Consider the following 22,892-nt stretch of genomic DNA (forward strand, 5'->3'; position numbering starts at 1 on the left):
TTGGCCACACCTAGTCAGGTGTGGATAAAGGCATACCTGAGGCAAGCTTCCCAGGGAGCTCACTTGTCCTTGCCTTGGTGGCACCAGCCATTTTAGCCGACCTGAGTCCATTTTAAGACAAACCCTCTGTTCACCTACACTTTGGTATTCGTCTCCTTTTTTATGTTGCGGCTTTGAGCCGGGTCGTAACATAAGTGGGGGCTCGTCCGGGATCTTTGGACATTTTAGTGGAGACTGAATACCAGTTTGTTTGACTTTTAAGTGGGTGAGTGAAGGTGTTCACTGTGATTGAGCAACGTCCCTTTAGTCAGTGTGTTTCAGCTGGGTGGCTGTGCTGCCCTTCCAGTGAAGCACTCGTTTGTTGTTTTGCTTTGTTGTTTTAATTTGTTGTTTTTGGTGGCTATCCTGGGTGGGGGTACGCTTCAGAGTTTGGTAGGAGACTAAAGCTCTGGTCTGCTGCCTGCTCTCGAGTTCGCGTTTAAAGTTGCCTCGAGCCTGGTACACCACTGAAGACTAGACAGGTAAAGTTTTATTGTGTTTTAGGTTGGGAGTTGCTCATAGTAAATCAGTGGCACCAAGTTTGGTAGGAGGTTTGAGACCATTCGTAATTATGGTCTTGTGGCTGAGGCTGGTAGACCATTTTTAAGTTGGCATAATGTGTACTGTGTGTGCATATGTCAGTGTTGATAGATGCTAATGAGATCCTCATGAGGTGAGTGTTTTGTGCTGTGACCTTTAGTGTTGTGGGGAATATGGTATTTTGTTGGATCACTTGTGAGTGTTGTTGGCCAGGTGATGGCAATAACACTGTGGGGTGCTGAATCACCCTTGATGTGATCATTGTGGCCATAGCTCTCAATTTTGTGGTTGGTCACTAGCATGCTTGCTTTACTGAACTTTGTGGATTAAGTAACTTGTTGTGGTATAGGGCCACTCGTATGTGACCGTTTGTGTGGTGGAGACCACAGATCACGTGTGTGTGTGTGTGTGATTGTTCGTGGCATGTAGAGGCATCCATGCTTAAAGATGCCAACTTATTTTTGAGGGATCAAGGCTTCAGAGGGACTTTTAATTTGTTTAGGGGTCCTAGAGGAACCCTTTTAAGGGAGGAGGTGTTACGTCCCTCTGCAGCCTCTAAATCTGCTGAGTGTGTTCAGCTGGTGCTAATTGGCCACACCTAGTCAGGTGTGGATAAAGGCATACCTGAGGCAAGCTTCCCAGGGAGCTCACTTGTCTTTGCCTTGGTGGCACCAGCCATTGTAGCCGACCTGATAGTCCATTTTAAGACAAAACCTCTGTTCACCTACACTCCGGTATTCGTCTCCTTTTTTATGTTTCGGCTTTGAGCCGGGTCGTAACAGTGTGTGTGTGTGTGTGTGAGAACTGTGTTGATTCAGATATGCCAGTAAAAAGCAGAATACCAAAGAACTAGGCTTGTTTCCAGTTATGTGATTAAACAGATCTGTTCAAACAGATAAACAGTCATTTTGATTTAGATGACTTTCAATTTTCAAATAATTCCAGATGCGTAAGATGACACCTATGTTTGAAGGCTTCACCACAGGTTTCCCTCCAGTGCAGTACTCAGCGCATGGCAATGTGTTGTGCATTTTCCTGCATGAAATGATTTTTATGGTGTGGTGGAATTTTCTGTGGCCAAGCAATTAAATTACTGCATGCAGGAGAGCCAAAGAGACAGCATTATTGTTCAGGTGTGAGTCAGACTCTTAGTATTTATACAGTCCTGTTTAATAATATTTTATTAGTGTTGATTGTTAGAGTGAATTGTTAAATGTTGTCATTTTATGCTTGCTAACTCTGATGAAAGAAATTCCACTGTCCTTCCCCCCCCAGATTCTCAAGGTTCTGGATGGGGGGGCTGTAATTTTTTTTATTGCAGATACATCCTATCTGGAAGATCTGCTTCTTTTGATGTAAGCTTCCTGCGGTAATGACCCTTTGGTCAGCAGGAGGTAACACACACACACACACACACACAACTTCTTACAGAAGTTCACACATATACATACAATGCCTTGGCTTAGAACCATGTGGGCGTGGCTTTGCTCTGATGTTTTTTGTGTGAACTGTCTCTCAATAAAAGGCAGCAGGAGGAGGTCAGATGTGAGGTCATTTTCGTGGTGGACACAGGCCTCCCTTGCGCAAGTGATTGATCGATCGACTGTCTTGTTTTCTTCATGATGAATAAGTCTCTAGAATTAGCGGGGCTTGTGGAAACACAGACCCAACAATGATTCACAAAGATCAGGAACTCTGCTGCATGCAGTAACTACTTTTTCTACTTTGGTGGTTCCATGGATGATCATTAAAACCTCATTAAAAACACCTCTGATTTGCATGAACATTATGTGAAACAGAGCAGAGAGCTGATGCTAACTCTCTGCATAAAAGCACAAATATTCCTTCATGTCTGTGGGATTCATTTGATTCTGTAGTGTGAGAAACTTGTAATGTCTCAATTATGCTCTGTCATTAAAGTCTAGACTATTCATTTTTAGAGGTAGGACTCACAAGACACCTCATAATACAGTATCATCACTATTCCTCATTTATGATTTCATATAATTGGATTTTCAAACATTTTGCAGTTGAGTATTACAGTAATGTTTTCATGTCTTGATGCGTCTCAATCATCCAGGAAAATAAATCTCCAAAAGTTGATTCTGTTCATCTGGACGTAGCGTTTTCTGGGAGAAACGTTTCGTCACTCATCTAAGTGACTTCTTCAGTCTCAGCTGACTGCAGTTTTCCCCCAATCTTATAAACAGGACATTTGCATAATGACTGAAACCATCCCACTGAAGGAACAGTGGGCGGTGAGGTCAGTTCCTTAATCATAATTATGCGTTTCTCATGACCATTGATCAACAACCACTGACCAAAACCCACTGATCAAAGACCACTGATCAATGGCCATGAGTACCATTCACAGAGAGTTGGGGAATGGCTGCAATCACAGCATTGTAAGATGGCGAAAGATGTACCCTTAGGCCCCCTCCTCGTTTTGTTTTCATGTTTTTACAGTGCCATGATCTCTTCAATAAAATTGAAGTGAAATGATTTGAATTGGTAGTCTTTATGCAGCTCTGGTAAGTAACATGTTGTTACTGTTGATGCTTCACAAAGATCAGGAATGCTGCAAACTGAAACTGTGCTGCATGCAGTTACTAGTTTTTCTAGTTTGGTGATTGAAACATCCATGGAAGAATGTTTAACTGGCTGAAAACACACAACATAATTTAAAAAATTCCTCCCTCACTGTCTCACTGTAATTGCCCACATGAGCATTGAAGTCTCCCAGTAGGACAACAGAGTCTCCAGGTGGTGCACCCTCCAGCACCCCACCCACGGACGCTATAAGTCTGGGTACTCTGAACTGCCACTTGGCACATAAGCGCAGATGAAAGTCAGGACCCGTTCCCCAACCTAAAGTTGCAGGGAACAAATCCTCCAACGTACAGGCAGCAAGCCGAGGTGATACTGAGACAGAGTACAGTTTAAATGGCTAAATGACCTCCTTGACGTGTCTTTAAGTTCTCCAGAAGCCTGGTAATGAACTAATCATTTGATTCTGATGTGTTGACCCAGGGTGATATTTAAAACCTGAAGGACACCATGGCCCTTTCTCGATTCTCAAGTACGTGAGTACGGACACGCGATTTGTACAATTGGAACACCAGCGTACTTGATGATTTCACAGGTCCGGAGTTTTTACTGCCGTCCCCTCTTAATTTAACTGTGAGTAATATGTTATGAAGCTTAACTTTAATCACAGTCAAACCGGTTTACTCAGGAACAAATAAAACACTGAAATAAACCAAACATTAACATTTAGAAGTGATCTAAGTGACTTATATATCATGTTTAACCTCAGTAGTGAAATCTCTATTAATAAAAATTGTGTACATGTACATACGTGTACATAACTTAATAAAAACAAGCAGGTGAGATGTTAGAACACTTTTATTTTTATTTTAGTGGACACTCAATACAATAGACAGCTGCTGGGGTTTGGGGTTTGTTTAACCTGAGTAGCGAAAAGACCGCAGGGGGGTTGAAAACGATGTGCCGGGAGTCCGCTGTTCTCTAATAATCCTCGACCTCGCTGTCTGCTATGGAGCTGGCGGGTCACAGACGTCTCCGAAAACATCGGAGCGCATTTGGAAATATATAATATCTTGATAAATTGAGCAGATGTTTGAAGTTTACACAGCTACATTCTCACTTGAAAAGAACTTCAAAGTTTATTTTGTGACCCAGAAAGAGTAATATTTAAAAGTTTTCAGCCCCGCTCGTCCACCATTGCCGCGTTTGAGTTTTGGACGAAATGCATTCTGGGATATTTAGCTGTACCAAGTCCACACAAGTCACCACCGATGGATGCCCGATAAAACGGGCGGAGCGAGAACACATCCGGGACTTTTTCGCGTTCTCGGCTTGATACGTACTGATGACGTATCACAAGTACACGAGAACGCAAGTACGCACAGGTAGACATATTGAGAAAGGCCCCAGACCTCGAGGCCTGGAGTTCGACACCCCTGAGTTAAATGAACTTGATTGTTCATGTCAAGCCCCTCCCACCTGTCCAGCTTCAGGCTGAGTCCCGCCTCCTTCCAGGAAACAGCTCACATGTGCGTCCATGTTTAGTATCCAGGTGTGGAGTGTAGCTTGTTGTTCGTGTCTGTGGTTGAAGAAACTGTAAGTTTGTTTTGTTTCATCCTTTAACAGTTTTTCTTTAGGAACTTTACTGTTTGTTCAGCTCATGTTTGATTTCTTGACATAACAAACTGTGTGTTATTTTTCACGAACTCTCCATTAAAGTCATTCTGTAATATTTTCCTGGCTAACATTATCCATCAGTCTGTGGAGGAGGCAGAGAGGAGAGACTCAGCGCTCTTTATATTCATTTTGTAGATTATACTGTGTCACAAACTGTTAGCTCTCCTCCAACAGGATGTTTCCACCAAAACAGTGGAGAGTCTTGTGACTCAGACTGTGCTATTGCATAGCAGATCCAGTTTGAACAGTTTCAAAAGCTGAGAGTCTCACTTCATGTCTCTGTGTATAAAACAAATATAACTTGAATGTTTTTGGTGTTCAACTAAAATTACAAAACCTGCTTCTGGGTCTAATCAAAAATCAATAGCCTTTGCTGTAATAAAATCCTATATAAGTGGATTTCAAAATCTTTCATGTAAAACCAATTAACAGGCACTTGATAGATTTTAAAAAAAAGAATCTGAAAACAAAACGTTTTAAAAGAGTATTGTGGGGTGTAGGTGGTCATTAACATAGAAAACAGAACTGAACAATTTTCAATAACAAGCCCTAGCATGCACTAATTTTACACATCTCACAACAACAATACATATTTCAAAGATTTGATCAGTGTTTTGATTGTTGTGGGGAATTTACATGTTGCTTTTAAAACCACATGAAGTGTGATTGGCTACTGTCCACTGAAACCAAGGATTCTTCTTCTTGCCATCAAAATGGAAACAGCAGTAAGAGCAGGAGTTACTTTGATCTAGGATATTCTACAGCATATCTGAGGTGAAAAATTAAGATATAAACAATAATTTGATGTCATGTGATGTGTGCGTCTAACGCAGACCCACCACTGGAACGAGACAATTTTACTACACAGCAAAAGCAGGACACAAGTCACCAAAGTTATTTTTGTTACTCGTGCTCGAGGGAGACCCGACTGGAGCCAGATGTCGTTCCACCCATTTGACCTCCATTGGACTCACAGCCAGGTTCTCTGTAGCATTTCTTTTATTGTGGTTACATGAATATGCATAGGTTCATTAACATATGATATCTTATAAAGGCGTTATTAAAACCTCGACTTTATTATTATTCCTCAACTTCAGGGTTTAAGTGTGTTAAATTCAAATTAAATTTTCTATTGATTCATGTAATTATTAGTTTATGTATTTCTCTCTCTCTCTCTCTGATAGGTTTGTAGCTTAAACCTATTCGCTGGAATGTTGACGACAATATAATTACACAGCAAAGCAATACACGAGTAGGCAAAGTTCTTCATGTTTCTCGTGCATGGGAGAGAACTGGACAAACGCCGTTCCTTCGCTTGACCCCAGTTGCTCTCATCCGCTCTCCCGTAACACTGCTCTTTTATTGAGGTTACATGAATATGCATAGGTTCATTAACATAAGACATATACATACACACAAAGAGTACCTTGGCTTTGTGTGTGTGTGTGTGTTTTTTTTTTTTTGGGGGGGGGGGGGGGGGGGGTCAGAGTGTGACCCCATAAATGACTTCCCTAAACCTGCTGGTCTGGAAGTCCATCTAAACAAAAGGCACTTAGCCTAAAACAGATAGCTACGTATATCCTACCATAAAACAATAAGAGAAGGTACGACCTCTCTCATGCTCCCAGAGTGCTCTCTAATGCACACAAAGTTTGCAGACTATCAAGGATCAAACCTCTACCAATCTACAACTAATTATAAAACTCTAAGCATATATAAGTAGATTTCTAAGCATAAATGGCAATCAGCAATACAAAACCTAACACTCTCTCTCTCTCTCTCTCTCTCTCTCTCTCTCTCTCTCTCTTTAAATTTACCTTTCTGTTATGACGCTCTAGACGTTTCTAAACCTCCACCAGTTCAGCCTCAATTTTCAATCCAATTCCCCATACGCTCTCACTCGAACTCCTCCGGGCTTGACCTCTCACTGGTCCTTGTCCCTCTTCTCACAGTGTCCTGTGTGGCCTTCAAATCTCCAGCAAACACAGGCCCAACTCAGCTGTTTCCTCTTCTCTGTTTCTTCTCTCTTCATCTTTTCAGTCTTTTCTTGTAGGTTAACTACCAGCATGGCAAATATCACGCCCAGTGCCTTCAAACAGTCATGTCACTGGTGAAGTTCCCAACTTGTAATTCAAAGTGCATGTTCCATCAGTGGTATTCATACATGCTGCTGCTTGACCCTTCAGTGTTATAGGTCAGTTGCACTGTCTTTTGCCTGCTGTTAATTCTTCAAGTCCAAGGTGTTCTATCTGTCTTCTGTCTTCATGAGGAGAATGACTGTCCTTTAAGCTTCTTCTCCGGATAAGGATAGAATGAGAGGCCAAGCTATAAAATTTTAAACCAAAGGCTGGCCTGTTCCTCATCCCAATTCTGTTAATCTATCATTTTGCCGCTGTACTCGTGTTTTGAGGTTGAGTACGTCCATGGGCACCTGTATTAACACACTAAAACACTTATTTAATATCACTTTCACACACATCAGCCAGTTCCTTTTATGGGCATGCAAAGTTATTCACTTCCTGCCAGACACACATACACTCTCTTCTCTCAGACTTCCTCTTTTCACGCACTCTGCTATGAACCCACGATCTTCACCCCAGTAGTGTTATTATTACTTATTTATTATTTTGTACAAATCACACAGAATCACTCAAACCCAGTACCCACAACGTTCACACACTTAGAATCACCCAAAACATGCTTATGATAGACTATTTTCATCAAACATGCTGTTTAGAATCAGAAAGAGGAAGTAGATCACACCCTGTTAAGTGCGTATACGACCTCAAACTGAAAGAAAAACAATTAAAACCTCTAATCAATTCTCACATTACACACCAAAATCAAAAAATAAATCACACCAGCATTTATTACTGAAATTCTTGACCCACTAAGCTTGCTACTTAAACAGATATATTCGTCTTCAATGTTTCAGGGCCAGACACAATATCTGCAGCGTGCACAGTTCATCCAATATAGACCAAAAAATAAATAATTTCATCAACATTGACTGAAACAAATCAAAACGTTATTTATTATGTGGTAATATACCTAAGCCAGCGTCCGAAAACCCACAGGTTCAGCGATGTTCACAACAATGCCTGATTCAAATATTGGGGATGGATACAAGAGGAAAAATCAAAAATAACAACACTGGTCCGGCCGGGTTGAGTCAAACGATGAGTTAATGAACACACGCGTGGGAGATGGACACCGACAGCATCAGATCTCAAAATGGTGGAGCCTTGATCAAACTCTTATAGCCTCTCGTGGCCTCCACCTAATCATAAAAGCCTAAACATTCACATTCTTTCTCTCACACAGCGCCTAAGCTACAACCTTGGCTCCCTGTTTATCTGCTCCTGCTAAGATGGGGCAGTATGCTCTGTTCTCTTCTAATCAGACAAATAAGGCGATGACTTTCTGCAAACAGTATTTCTTATAACTCAGCAGTATAATGCATCATAAAACAATATCATACATTCACAATAAATCAGCAGTGTAATGTAATGCAGATCAGTTTAACAAATGTAATAGTTATCACCTTCTTCTAATTCAGGAGAATAATGCAAACTAAAACTACATAATAATTCACAATCTTTAATTAGGGGTCTAACATGGCATAAAATAATATTAAAATCCAACAATAGCAAAAGCTGCAGTGAATCTTTCTAACTGGTTCTTTCTTTATCCATCATTTGTAAACACAGGAGTGTGCTCTCTACCATCAAGTTACCAGTTTCTCTGCATTCATCATGACAAAAAGCAGCAATTAATCCTTTAAGTTCTGGATGCCAGGATCTCATCTCTCATTGCCAAATTCAGCAACAGCAAGCTTTCTACCAAAAAGTTGCCAGTTTCTCTTCCCTCTATCCCTCCTTTACAAAATGTAGCTGTCAGGGTTCCTGGGTCGGTGACCCAGTCTTTTCAGTTTTGCCACATCAATGTTTTAACTTCCTGTTTGTTCCCCATGTCAGCTTGTCTCTTGTGTCATTAGTCAGATTATGTTCAGCTCTGTACTCACCTGTTTCCAATCATTGTCATCATTCAACTTGTGTATTTAAGTTCCTCGGTTTCACCAGTTCTTTGTCGTGTCATTGATGTTCGTGTGATGTTGTTCTTCCCGTGTGTTCTCTTAGTTCAGTCAGCCATTCAGTGATCCAGCCAGTCAGTGTCCGTTCACCCTCTGTTCCTCCACTCCTTATAATAAACCTTCACTAGTCTTCACCTACCTGTGAGTCCTGCGTTTGGGTTCCTTCTTCCTCGCCTCCACACAACGCCTGACAGAATGACACGACCCGTGCCACGAAGACACGATTGGAACCCAGCGGACTCGGACCTCTACGAGCGGAAGGAGGCAGCGCTTTCCCATTGGGCAGAGGAGCTCAGGGGAAAACAGCGGCTCTTCGCGGAGAGAGAGCACGTCTTCGAGGGGACTCGCCTGGCTCTGGGCGGGCCTCGGAGACGCCGCGTTCCCCCACCTGCTGCCTCACCTGCCCCGGAGCATTTGCCGCGGAGACCGGACGTTTCATGCCGCGCTTCGGCCTCTCCCTCTCTCGCTGCTCCGCTCCTCGCTCACACACCCGCCGCCTCATTCGCCGGACCTCCACCTTCGCCACGGCACCGCGGCTACGCCTCCCACCTTGGCTCAATGGAGGCTACCGCGCCAGAGGCTCAGCTGTTTATCCCGGCCGCTTCCTCTTCCCGGAGAAAGCGGCGCACACGCCGCCATAATATGGACCATTTTCAGCAACTCCCAGTGGTGAGTCCCAGTGACTGTTTTCCACACCCTTCATCTGATTACTCCCTTAAAACGCACAGTACACTCACTTCTGATTCATGGGGAGTTTCCCTCCTAGAGGACGATGTGGACTGGGAAGACATTTTCTGCTGTGCTCCCTCTGAGCGGGGATTCATTAGGGACAATCCCCGCACTTCAAAACCTCCGAAGACTGTCCAACTAAAGACTGTAAATGGTGATGGCAGAAAGGCCAGAGCAATCTCCGATAAATCTGTTAAAGTCCGTGTGTATGCAAACCTTAAGCCTGCTCCTTCGTCCACCTGTCAGCCTGTTCCGGTTTCATCAGCTCCAGCCACTGTTAATAATACTCATGCACCCAACCCTGTCGGTATCACTCACCCAGTCATTATCTCCACTCCCATCAGTCAGCCTATACCCACACCAGTGCCAGCTCCCAGGAGGAGGGCAGCTGTGATCCAGCCTACCTCCACTCCCGTTCCTGTTTCTCGGGTGGGGGTGACTGGTGTCCAGCAACCTCCCACGCCTGTCCCAGCGCCCAGGCTGAGGGTGGCCAGGATCCGACCTGATCCCCCTAGAGGCTCGGCTGAGGCTCTCCAGCCAGCGCCCTCACGCTCCGGAGGCACGGAAGAGCTAACCTGTCCACCTGCTAATTCGCCAGCCCATCCATCTCCTCACTCAACTTTCCATGCCCTAGCACTATCTCTAGTTAGGCTAGCTGACCTATCCCCTGCTCAGGCACCAGCCTTACTAGCCCAAGCTGCAGCTTTATCCCCCTCACTAGCTCAGTCTTTAGCTCAGCCATTAGCCGTACCAACCTCAGCTCAGCCATTAGCCTCACCGACCTCTGTTTATCCATTAGCCTCCTCAGTCCAATCAGTTCACACTCCTGCTGTAGCCTGTAGTCCAGCCTGCTCCAGTCCAGCCTGTAGTCCAGCCTCCTCCAGTCCAGTCTCCTCCCGTCCAGTCAGTCCATTCGTCCCCTGTAGCTCAGTGTCCTGTTCTCCAGTTGCCTCCCGTCCAGTCAGTCCAGTCAGTCAAGTCTGCCCCTGTCCAGTCTGTAGCCCAGTCGCCCGTCCACCATCCTGTTCAGTTCCCGGACCTGCAGCCACAGCACCCAGAGCCAGCTGTGAGCCCTCCTGTTCTCCAGCCAGGGGTTTCCGCGCCCGCTGGCCCGGCCGCTCTCCAGCCAGGGGCTTCCGTGCCCGCTGGCCCGGCTGCTCTCAAGCCAGGGGCCTCCACTCCCGCTGGTCCTGCCTGTCTCCAGCCAGGGGCTTCCGTGCCCGCTGGCCCGGCTGCTCTCAAGCCAGGGGCCTCCACTCCCGCTGGCCCTGCCTGTCTCCAGCCAGGGGCCTCTGCGCCCGCTGGCCCTAAAGCTGTGGCTCCGTCACCCCCGGCTCCCGTGCCATCGCCTGGTCCAGCCTCAGACTCAGCCTCAGCTTCTGCTTCGCCTGGTCCAGCCTCAGACTCAGCCTCAGCTTCTGCTTCGCCAGGCCAGACTCAGCTTCAGCCTCAGCTTCTGCTTCGCCTGGGCCAGACTCAGCTTCTGCTTCGCCTGGGCCAGACTCAGCCTCTGCTTCGCTTGGTCCTGCGGCTGCTGCGCTATCGCCCCAGCCACGTTCTGGACGTCATCGCCGGCGTGGCCGCCCACCGGACATGCTCAGTGGCCGCCGCCGTCTTCCTCGCGGCCGCCCACCGGACCAGCTCCGAGATGCCCGGTTCTTTCTTTATCCCTTATTCCCAAACACAGCAGTGAGCTTTCTACTATCGAGTTGCCAGTTTCTCTACATTTATTCAATTCAATTTATTGAATTCTCACTCACTATGTAATAAATTGAATTTAATTCAATGTATTTATAAAGCACCCAATCACAACAACAGTCGCCTCAGAGCACTTTTTATTGTAAGGTAGACCCTACAATAATACATACAGAGAAAAACCTAACAATCATATGACCCCCTATGAGCAAGCACTTTGGCGACTGTGGGAAGACAAAACTTCCTTTTAAAAGGAAGAAACATCCGGCAGAACCAGGCTCAGGGAGGGGCGGCCATCTGCTGCGACTGGTTGGGGTGAAAGATGGAAGACAGGATGAAATACATGCTGTGGAAGAGAGACAGAGATCAATAACAAGTATGATTCAATGCAGAGAGGTCTGTTAATACATAGTGAGTGAGAAAGATGACTGAAAAAGAAATACTCAGTGCATAATTGGAAGCCGCCACCAGCCTACACCTATTACAGCATAATTGTCACGGTCTGCCGGGGCAAGCCGTGTGGTAGTTACTTAGGACCTGGAAGCGGCAGCTCAGGTGCAGATGAATATTTATTTACAAAAGGGAATACAACAACAATGGCGCGGGTGAAGCAGTAACAGAAAACCTAAACTGTGCAAACTAACAAAACAAACCAGAAACGTGGAAGCAGGGAAGTCCAGGGAAATACACACAGAGAGACGGATGGAGAGACGCAGGGAGACCGAGGGGAAACAACACAGACGAACCAGCAACGACTATGACAGAAGACACGACTTAAAAACACTCAGAGAACACAGGGAGATTACACACAGGTGGGGGACACAGCTGGGAGTGATAAACGTGACGAGACTAGGGAGGCAAACTGAAAACACTCACATGAGACGCAGACCTTCACAATAAAACAGGAAACACACACACACACACACACGCAAAGACACAGACTAGGAAACGTGGACTTAACACAGGAATAGATGGCAGAACAGAATACACTAAACAGGAGGAACAGAACCAAAATCACTAACAGAAAACACAAAACGCTGGGTCAACAGGACCCAGGATCATGACAATAATTAAGGGAGGATTCAGGGTCACCTCATCCAGCCCCAACTATATGCTTTAGCAAAAAGGAAAGTTTTAAGGCAAATCTTAAAAGTAGCGATAGTGTCTGTCTCCCGAATCCAAACTGGAAGCTTGTTTTTCAGCGTCCCTCTGAGAGTGGATATTTCTAATTTTTCTAGATATTTCTAGATTTTACAGAAATGGAAGAAAGCAAATGGTAATGGTAAATGGACTGGTTCTTATATAGTGCTTTTCTTCTCTTCTGAGCACTCAAAGCGCTTTACACAACTCGTGCATTCACCCATTCAGGCCCACAAGCACATTTTTCTAAGTGCTTTCTAAGAAACATTGACACACACAGGCTGTGTCCCAATTCAGGGTCTGCACGCTTGAAGTACGCGCACTACGCGTACTACGTACGGTGTGTACTATAAGTACGAGAAGTGCAGAAGTCATATATATATATATATAATGTTCAGAGCCTAAAAGTAATTGTTGTATGTTATAGATTTCAGTTTCATCCTCAGTGTTTTGTTCAGCTTCAATATTTTGCTCTAGTCACATACTTTCTCTGTCACTATGATTCTCTTTTTTGTTTCTGCAGCCTTGTGCAAAATGTCCTTCTTTTCCGCAATTATAACAACGGTTGTCTCTTTCATTTCTTTGCTTCCTGTTACCTTTGTAACCTCTGCTTTTCTGTCCCTTTCCTCTGTGTTGTCCTTGTCCCTGTCCTCTGTATCCACCAGAAAATGCTATGACACCTGTGTCGGGATCTACAGTGAAAACACCTCCTTTTTCCTTCTTTTTCAGCACTCTAGTTGCATGCTCTGCATATTGTAGGGCGTCTGCTAGATTTCCTGTGTTTATTATCACCCAGTGCTTTTCGACATGGGCTCTGACTGCGGGACGGAGACCATTTAGAAATGCATTTTTTAACTGCTGTTGGTAAGGTCTTTCTGGGCGGTCTTCATAATCTAGGCCTGAATGTTGTCGGAAAACCGGGCGTAGCCGATCGAGTAAGTCTGATGCTGTTTCGGCTTCCTTTTGTTTTACTTCTCCTATTTTGGAATAATCTGCTCTGGGGGCTAAACGAACCCTAATTCGGTCATATAAGTCTGTCAAAGTGTTCATTAAATCTAGGGAATCTGGGCCAAGAGGTCTTCCTTGGTCATCTGCACCTGTAAAACCGTCTTTCACTGTCCCCATTCTCAATCCTAACAGGTCTTGTACTACTTGAAGCATTTCATGACCGTTTAGGCCCCATTGAGTTCTAATTAGTTCCACTGCGTCTCTCCACTGTTGAAAGCCTTCATTTAAAGATGGAACATCCTTCTCTACATTTTGTCTGTCAGCTTGGGTCCATGGTCTAAAAGCATACACAAATGGGTTTATATCTCTTTCTGCGTTCTCACCACCTATCAACTGTCCATATCTGGGATTAGGTGCAGCTATCATTGGAAAAATTCCGGAGGGTCCTGGAGGATCTACAATACCTGCCATGTCCCTGCCTGACGGGTCTTTCCCTATGTCTTCCTGTGGGTTTGTTGTCATACAGTTTAATGCACTTCGGGCTTGGGCATAAGGATTAGGATTAGGTTGACTAGTGAAGGGATTTTTTGATTGTGGCTCTGGTGCTGACGGTGCTGGTACATAAAGTGGCGGCTGTAGGCTTTGTAATGTTGTTTCCTTTTTCTTTTTTCTCTTTTGTTTATTTTCACTACGTCTGTCTTCCTCCTCTTTTCATGCTTTGAAATATTTTAACTCTTGAGTACGTTTTATTTTACATTGTTTAATTCTTCTTGGAGGGTCTCTTTTAAAGTTGTCACTGCAGAGGGATTACATTTTCCCTCCCACGCAGGGCATTTAAGCTTTTTTGGATTCCTCCATCTGTTTGCACTGATTTGTCCGGCGCCTGGACATTTTTTCTCTAACCACTGCTCGTCAGCAGTGAGTTTTGTTGATTTATTACCCATTTTCACTAATTTGTTTTAAATGTTTTATGTTTAGGTACCTTGAAAATTACAGCTTTTTAACTTTTACACAGACAAACAGCCGTGGTGCTTTCTCTGGCACGAGGGATGAGGGAGGTTATTAACACAGCCTTCTACTTTCAAGCTATCCTTGAAAGCGGTGTTAATTTTATGTGATGAAGCACAACCTTTTCCTCGTCCCACCAGTACGTCAGCTACCAGTCGGCAAACAATACGGTGGAATAGTTCAGCCTCCCTATTGTGCTGTAAATTAACTTATTCCACCAGTAAAACAATAAAACAGAAATATTTCGCGCGTTTAAAGGTTTTTATTATGACGCTTTTCCCTCTAAAATAGCTACCAACCCTCTTTCAGGCGAGCATTTACATTTAGAGTTTCCTATAATAGCTACCAGTCCTCTCTTAGGATGAGCATTTACTTGTAGGAATTTCCTATAATAGCTACCAGTCCTCTCTTAGGACGAGCGTTTACTTGTAGGAACAGCGTCAACTCTTATTCGAATTTTTTGCAAAATGTGGGTGAGTGTTAAATATTCACCTGATTTATTTCGTGGTTGTTTAGGTCTGCTCCATCAACCCCCAACGTCGTGGACCACTTTATAAGAACGCTGGCCAGAACCCGAATTATAGCGTCTCTGGGCTTTTTCCTCTGCCTGGAGAGGAGCTGTCGACAGACTTCAGCGCGAGCTTCTCACGACGTCAGGACTTGATCAAGGTTTCCTATTGGAGCATGAAAAAAAAATCAATGTCCAATCCGGCTCGGAGGACCATTAAAAATGATAGAGATATTCTTTATCAAGTAATCAGGTATAATGAATTAACACTCAGACACTTGTAACAGTTCAACGTGCACGGGTGAGAGCTCAAGGGAGACTCACACCTCTGCAGCAGCTCTCTGCCTTTATTTATACACAGCATGAAACATACGAGAAAGGAAGTAACATTCTCTAGTCAAACAGGCAGGTGTGAAATCTCGGAACTTATGTTCAAAAAAGGTCATGTTCTTAAAAGGTCGTTTCTTACTCTTGGGTGGCGGTTTCCTGTTAAAGTTAGATAATGTGAGAGCAAAACAAGTCTTTTTAAGGCAAGGTGCAGACAGTTAGTTGTGCAGCTGTTTGAGTGCAAACAGAAATATGAACACTTTTTAGCTTTAGTAAATCAGCAATAATGATTAATAAAATGTCTTAATAATAAAAATCTTCTAACATATATATATATATATATATATATATATATATATATATATATATATATATATATATATATATATAAAGGCTTTACAGCCAAGTTAACGCTGAAAGTACAAACATCACTAATGTCACACAACTTTGCCGACATGTGGCCAACAGCAATTGTTTAATGTTCTTCGTTATTAAACATTCGCACATATATAAGTTACATCCTATTCAGTACTTACTTTTGACAGTTCCATCTTCAGCTGCTCCCTTCTGCCGTATTTTGCGGCAAAATTATCCACACCCACCGCCGTGCTATGAATCGTGGGATATATGGGACTACGAAGCGTGCACCGGACCACGCTTGATATTTGGAGAAATCGACGGCGCATTTGGAGTATGAATTTGAAGTACACTTCGAATTTGAACAGCCGTTGTCGCGTGGCGGTGACGTAATCACACTTAAAATGCATACTTCAAGCGTGCAGACCCTTAATTGGGACACAGCCACATACTCCAATGGATGCATCGGAGAGCAATTTGGGATAGTATCTTGCCCAAGGATATGTGGCATGCAGACTAGGGGAAGCCAGGAATCAAACAACCAACCTTCCGATCAGTAGATGACATGCTCTACTGCCTGAGCTACAGCCACCCTAAGCAGTCTTACATATTTGTTTAATATGTGCATTGAAGGACATGTCCTGGTCAAGAATGACTGCAACGTTCCTCACAGTATTACTGCAGGCCAAGGTAATGACATCCAGAGTAAAAATCTGGTTAGATACCATACAATACTTCTAAGATTTTCAGGGCTGAGTGAAGTAACCTCAGTTTGATCTGAATTAAGAAGCAGAAAGTTAGCAGCCATCCAGGTCTTTATGTCTTTAAGACATTCCTGCAGTTTAAGTAATTGGTGTGTGTTATCTGGCTTCATGGGTAGTTAGAGTTGGGTGTCAACTGCATAGTAGTGAAATCATTTAATTATTTGCCTGCAAGCGCAGACCCAACAGCTGCCTTTGCTGAATTGTAAAGAGTTTAAACCTACGATATGAATCGGGGCCAAAGCCAAATTTGCTCGAAGTATAGAAGAGGTAGTCCCACTCCATCTGGTCAAAGGCCTCCTCAGCATCAAGTGACAGTAGGGCTTCAGGTGTATCGGTTGAGGGAGAGCCATGAATTATACTCAAGACATGTCTAACATTAAAGAAAGAGTATCTGCCTTTGATAAAGCCAGTTTGGCCCGTGGAAATGATTGTTGGTAACACAACCTCTAAGCACTGTGATGAAATTTTTGCGAGAATCTTCGCCTCATTGTTTAGCAGTGAAATCGGCTGGTGTGAGCTACATTGGAGAGGGTCTTTATTCTTTTTCAGAATGAGTGAAATAACCGCTTCCCACATAGTTGGAGGGACAGTGCCAGATGAATAGGACTCTGAAAAGACTTACAGCAGAAGTGGTGAAAATTCGTTAGAGAGCATTTTTAAAAATTCAAAAGAGGAAACCATGTAGTCCAGGGGACTTGCCGCTTTGCATTCCACCAATCACCATCAAGACCTCCTGGATGGAGAGGTCACTTTCGAGTTCAGTGACCTGTTTAGGGTCAACTGTGGTTATATTGAGGTGACTAAAGAAGGTGTCCATAGCAGACTCATCTTGGCTTGACTCTGGGGTGTATAAAATCAAAGTAAAATTATTGGATACAGGAATTGATTTCTGCGTGTTCGGTAGGCCCTGTTCATCAGCTATTTCAGAGATGAACTGTTTGGATGACTTTTGATGTATTTGATTTGCTAAGACTGTGCCAATTTTTCTCCCTCTTCTTTGAAAGTACATCTAGATTCTAGGATGAGTCACTCCGCTTGCTGTGTAGAAATAAGATCAAATTTCCTTTGCAGGGCCTGACGTTCCTTAAGGATGCTTTCTGATGGTGGGTGACTGCAGTTCATATCTAGCTGCAAAATATCATCTAATACCTGTTTCCAGTGCTCAGTATCAGCTTTTTTTCTTGCTGCTGAGAAAGAGATCCTTTGGCCCCAATGACAGGCTTTCAGTGGCTCCCATATGACTGAAAAAGACATCGCAGGAGTTTGGTTTCGTTCAAGAAAGTCTCTATTCTCAGATTTAGTCAAATTCACTAATGTTTCATGCGAGAGAGTAAAAGAGGATTAATCCTCCTTTGGCCATATATGCGACTGGCACCAGAGATGCGCATTCTCATCACTAGGGTAGCGTGGTCCAAAATAACAATAGATTGATGATTGCAAGTTTTGACCAGTGAAAACAGTAATCTATCCGAGAGAACCTTTTGTGGACAGGAGAGTAGTAGGCATATGCCCTTGATGAAGGATTCTGAAAATGCAAAATGTGAACAACGCCGTAGGATTGGAGAAAGCATTTAATATTTTTTTGCTGATTTTGATTTAGGAGTATCCTTATTAGAGCTTCTGTCTAGGTTAGAGAACACAGAGTTTGTGTCTACAGCTAAAATGAGATTATGTGTGGTCATATCTGGAATTTGTGAGAATAAATTGACAAAGAAGTTTTCATCATCCCAGTTGGTAGCATAAATGCTGGCTAAAATTAGTCTGAGTTGATAAAGATGGCCAACCACAATAATATAACGGCCCATAGGATCAGATAAAATGTTTGATACAGTAAAAGGGATGTAAAACATCCCTCGTCGTAGAGTTGAAGTGGAATAGTTGGCCTGCCCAACAAGTCCTCAATTTATGTTGGTCTGCTAACTGGTTATGTTAAGCTCAAAAAGGTCCTTACACACCTCAAAGATCTCAAGGCTGATATCTCTGTTCTGCAGGAGACTCACCTTTGTATAGCTTCGACAGCAGCTATAGAGTTATCTAATCAAAAACCAACATTATGAATGTATATGCACACCCAGACTCCAAGAAGGAGAGAAAAAGAAAAAAAGTAAATAAATTCTGGCAGTATCCCAAGCCAAGTCACCATGTAAAACCCGGTGACCCTGAAACCCCATCTGAACAAGACCACACATAGAAATGCTGGCATTGGGAAACAGTAGGACCAAGAGAAAACAAAAAACAAAACTGGCAGCCGCCTGGCTATAGCTCAGAATGGAATAACATAGCACCTTAATAAAGACCTTAAGTAGTGCAAATGTCATTTATCCAGCCTAAACAAGATGTGTGATTAATGAAGTAATTACACTGTCCACCAAACTTTGCGTCTTGCAAAGCCTCATCACCAAGGACTGGCTAGAGACAAAAGTCAATCAGGAGGGGAAAATTCACCCGACAGCTTCACTTGGTGAGACAATGTTTTTTACGTATAACATTGCCTTCTCTGAATCCAGAAACTCCTTACTCTCGCCCCTGTCTATCTGGAAACATCATACCCGACATCTTGACGCCCTCGAAGCAGGTTCCTCACGTCGTTAAAAGCAAAGCGAACTTTGGCAACGCTCTCGGTGTAATCAGGGAAGATAGCCACTGGGTTCCCCTTGTATTGCAATGGCCCCTGCTCCCAGGCGCGCCGCAACACATTGACACAGTCTTGGTAGTAATGGAGTTTTGTAAGTAAGTAAGTAAAACGTTATTTATATAGCACCTTTCTAGATAAAAATATCACAAAGAGTTTCATACAAGGACAACAAAGTATAAAACAAAAAAAGACAACATTTTAAAAAATGCAATTCTAGAAAGATGTGTTTTTAGTTGTTTTTTGAAAGTAGCTACTGAGTCCAGAGATCTTAAGCTCAATTGGAGCGAGTTCCACAGTCTGGGAGCTACAGAGGCAAAAGCTCTGTCTCCCTCAGTGATCAGTCTTGCATGACGAATGACAAGTAGACCCTGATTACATTACCTAAGAGACCTGCCAGAGATATAAGGCTGCAGAAGTTCAATGATATAGGCAGGTGCTTGTCTATGGAGAGCTCTATAAGTCAATATCAGAATCTTGAAATGGACTCTGGATTTATTGGGGAGCCAGTGCAGCTGTATTAGCATTGGTGTTACATGAGAGTACTTAAATGTTTTGGTCAGAAGTCCAGCTGCAGCCTTTTGAACAATCTGCAGACGTTCCAAGGAGTTCTTGTTTAAACATGTAAACAGTGAATTACAGTAGTCCAGTCTTGAAAATAATAATAATAATAATAATAATAATAATAATAATGACTTTATTTATAAAATGCTTTCAGACAAAGTGCTGTACGGCTATTTGAAAATAAAGAGATAAATAAAAGTTATGCATAGCAATACAAGTTAAAAACACAATAACAAGTTAAAAACATAATAAAAGCTACAAATTATAAAAATGGAAAAAACTAAATGGCATAGAATTAAGACATGTAGGATAGGCTGAACAAGTGGGTCTTCAACTTAGCTTTAAAAACCTCCAAAGGCCATGCCTGCCTAATATCTTGAGGGAGGTTGTTCCACAAAAATGGGGCACGAAAAGAAAAAGCATGTTCCCCAATAGTTTTTATTTTCTGGCCCTAGGAACTTTTAAAAGGCCAGAATCCTGGGATCAGAGAGGACGGGATGGAACATGAGGGTGCAAAAGATCAGAGAGGTATAAGGGGGGCCAAACCATTTAAAGCCTTGTTAGGTGAGCAGCAGGACCTTAAAATCTGCTCGAACCTGACAAGGTATCCAATGAAGGGATTTCAATACACGGGTAATGTGCTCAAATTTTCCAGTTTTATTTAAAATACGAGCAGCTGCATTTTGCACCATCTGTAGACATTTGAAACTTTTCTTTGGTAGCCCAGAAAGAAGAGCGTTACAATAATAGATACGTGAAGACACAAATGTGTGGAGAAGAACCTCTGCAGTGTCGCTTAATAAAACTTATCTGATTTTAGCTATGTTCCTTAAATGATAAAAATCGGTCTTTGTTATCTCTTTTACATGAGACTCGAAAGAAAGCACCATGTCGAACCACACACCCAAGATTCTAACCTTGTCCCGGCAATTTATGACATATATGAAATATTTGTGGTTAAGTGACCATCCACCCAGTCTTATCAGTATTAAGAAGCAGAAAATTATCCGACAAGTAGACATGATTCCAATTTCGACACTTCAGCACAATTTCCAATGGTTAAAGGAACAAAAAGCTGCAGGTCGTCAGTGCAACAATGAAAAGTTACATTAAAAGAGTGTAAAAGAACACCGAGAGGCAGCAGACACAGAGAGAACAGCAATGGGCCAAGTACAGAGCCCTGAGGCACCCCATGCCCCACTGCACAGGTCTCAGAGAGATCATTTTTAAAACAAACAGTCTGAGATCTCCCAGGCACGTAAGATCTCAGCCATGGTAAAACATTTCCTGTAACTCCAATAAAATGTTAATGAAATGAAAGCATGAATGAAAATTTCCAATTTTTACGAGATACAATAGGGCTTAGTTTAGAAATGTTTCTTAAGTGATAAAAACAGGACCGAACCAGAGATTTGACATGAACATCCAGAGTGAGAGCCGGGTCAAAAATAACCCCTAAGTTCCTGATAAGATGATTTCACAAATGTGGCAAGGGGACAAAGAGAATTCATTATCTTAGGTATGTGTTTAACAGGGGCACATACAAGGACTTCATTATTTCGTTCATTTTTTTTTTTTTTTTTTTTTTTTTTTTTTTTTTTTTTTGCCTGTCCCATTTGGTTCTTTAGCCGTCAGAATTGTTGTCTGAAGACCAACAAGGATACCCAATGGATTTATTTTGTCAAATGGATCATCATGGCATTGCCGTATTGGTCCATTTGATCGACCTTTGTTTTTATTATTTATTTTATTTTCAGTTGTTACAGACGGGACAGACATGAGTGAGGGATAGGAAAGGGAGAAAGAAAGAGGAAGGAAAAGAAAAACAGAAGGGGAGAGGGACAGTGAGAAAAGGGGGAAAAAAAAAAATATCTCCGGGATCACCTGTTGAGAGAGAAAGAATAGAAAACAAGCAAAAAAACAAAACAAAACAAAGCAACATACTATACACAACACCATCGCATTAATCTAGCTAAGTGTAAACAGCAGTAAATACTAAATATTGAATGTTGTTGTGCAGCACGCAGGACAGACAGCGCACAATGTGCTTTGAAGTAGCAGCCAAGAAAGGTGTGATTTAAGTCTACAAACAGTGAACACCTGTGTGCACACCTGTGTGGATCGGCGCGCTTGTATTCAGATGGTTTCCCCATGTAATGGTCTGCAAGAGGATGTAAAGAGCCATAGCCCTGTCCCCCAGGGCATGAAGCAGGCATGGAGGAGATCCAGGCCCCAGACATCCAGAGGCCCCAGAGTGCAAGAGCCCAAGGAGGACCACCGGAGGGGCATCCGTGCCACCTTCATGGGAAGGGCTGATGATCCCCAGACGAGGGGCTCTGCCGGCAGCCAGCTGTGCCAGAGTGAACCGAGCCGCAGGCACAGAGGCCGGAGGCCCGAGGGCCCTCCGCGCCCCGGAAGAGGCCTGACTGAGCAGCAGGCGCCAGGCCCCACCAAGTAGCCACCGGGAGTGAGCTGGCACATGACCTGAGCGCCCAGCCCCGGACACCAAGAACCAACAATGCACCGACCCCTGAGGGCATCAGTCACCGGCAGGGAGTGTGGTGAGGGGAGATAGGCCTCCACACTTGGAGGGCCTGGGAGTTCCCAGAGAGGTGGAGTCTAAGACCCGACCTGACATATAGACACAGACAAACAGGCATACACAGACACAGACATGCATTCCCACCCTCATGCACACGTATACAAACACTCAGCACTCACCCAACGTAGGAATAAACGTAAATGGACATGTACACACAATCACACTCCCCAAACATACTCTATACCCCGGGTCCAGGTATCCTCGCCCCCAGAGGGGGAAACGGCACCCAGACCCAAGAGATGTTACCCTTCCCTCCGGGGTGGAGGCCAGCAGACCGCCCCAGGCTCCGCAGCAGCAGGGAGGCCAATCGGACAGCCAGCATCTCTTCCCAGCCCCCCCGCCCCGATGGCTAGCAGAGAACGGGGGTGTGTTAAGACCCCATACCCTCCTCCTCCCGCTCAAGTGTAGTGTTGCTGCGTGTTGCTCTAAAGTGTATTTAAAACAAGGGAGAGCATGGTGCTGCTGCCAGAGAGCAGCAGGTGTTAGCACGGCCCCTCCCGAGAACCCTCAATGTCTACATGGATTTAAAATTGAGAGGTGGGCACCGGCGCCAGAGGTAGGTTTGAATACACAGACCGTCTACTGGACGCCGTTAACGTGCCCACCCTCAAGGCCCTATATATATATATATGTCTGTGTGTGTTATGAGAGTGTAAGTAATGTGGATGTCTAAGTTGTGAGATAAAATTGAGGCACAGGTGGCCAGAAGAGGACAGAGGAGG

At 43.8% G+C, this 22,892-nt stretch overlaps 1 protein-coding gene across 1 annotated transcript in view; it reads left to right on the forward strand.

The window, feature by feature from the left end:
- The first annotated feature begins 4,664 nt into the window (after positions 1 to 4,664).
- The window catches only part of LOC146521025 (cytidine monophosphate-N-acetylneuraminic acid hydroxylase-like), a 50,781-nt gene continuing 32,553 nt past the window's right edge, over positions 4,665 to 22,892 (forward strand). The window contains exon 1 of the mRNA XM_085154402.1: positions 4,665 to 4,722. The gene's annotated coding sequence lies outside the window, so the exon portion shown is untranslated. The remainder of the gene's footprint in view (positions 4,723 to 22,892) is intronic.

This window comes from Neolamprologus multifasciatus, chromosome 3 (genome assembly GCF_963576455.1).
Source record: "Neolamprologus multifasciatus chromosome 3, fNeoMul1.2, whole genome shotgun sequence".
Taxonomy (NCBI): Eukaryota; Metazoa; Chordata; class Actinopteri; order Cichliformes; family Cichlidae; genus Neolamprologus; species Neolamprologus multifasciatus.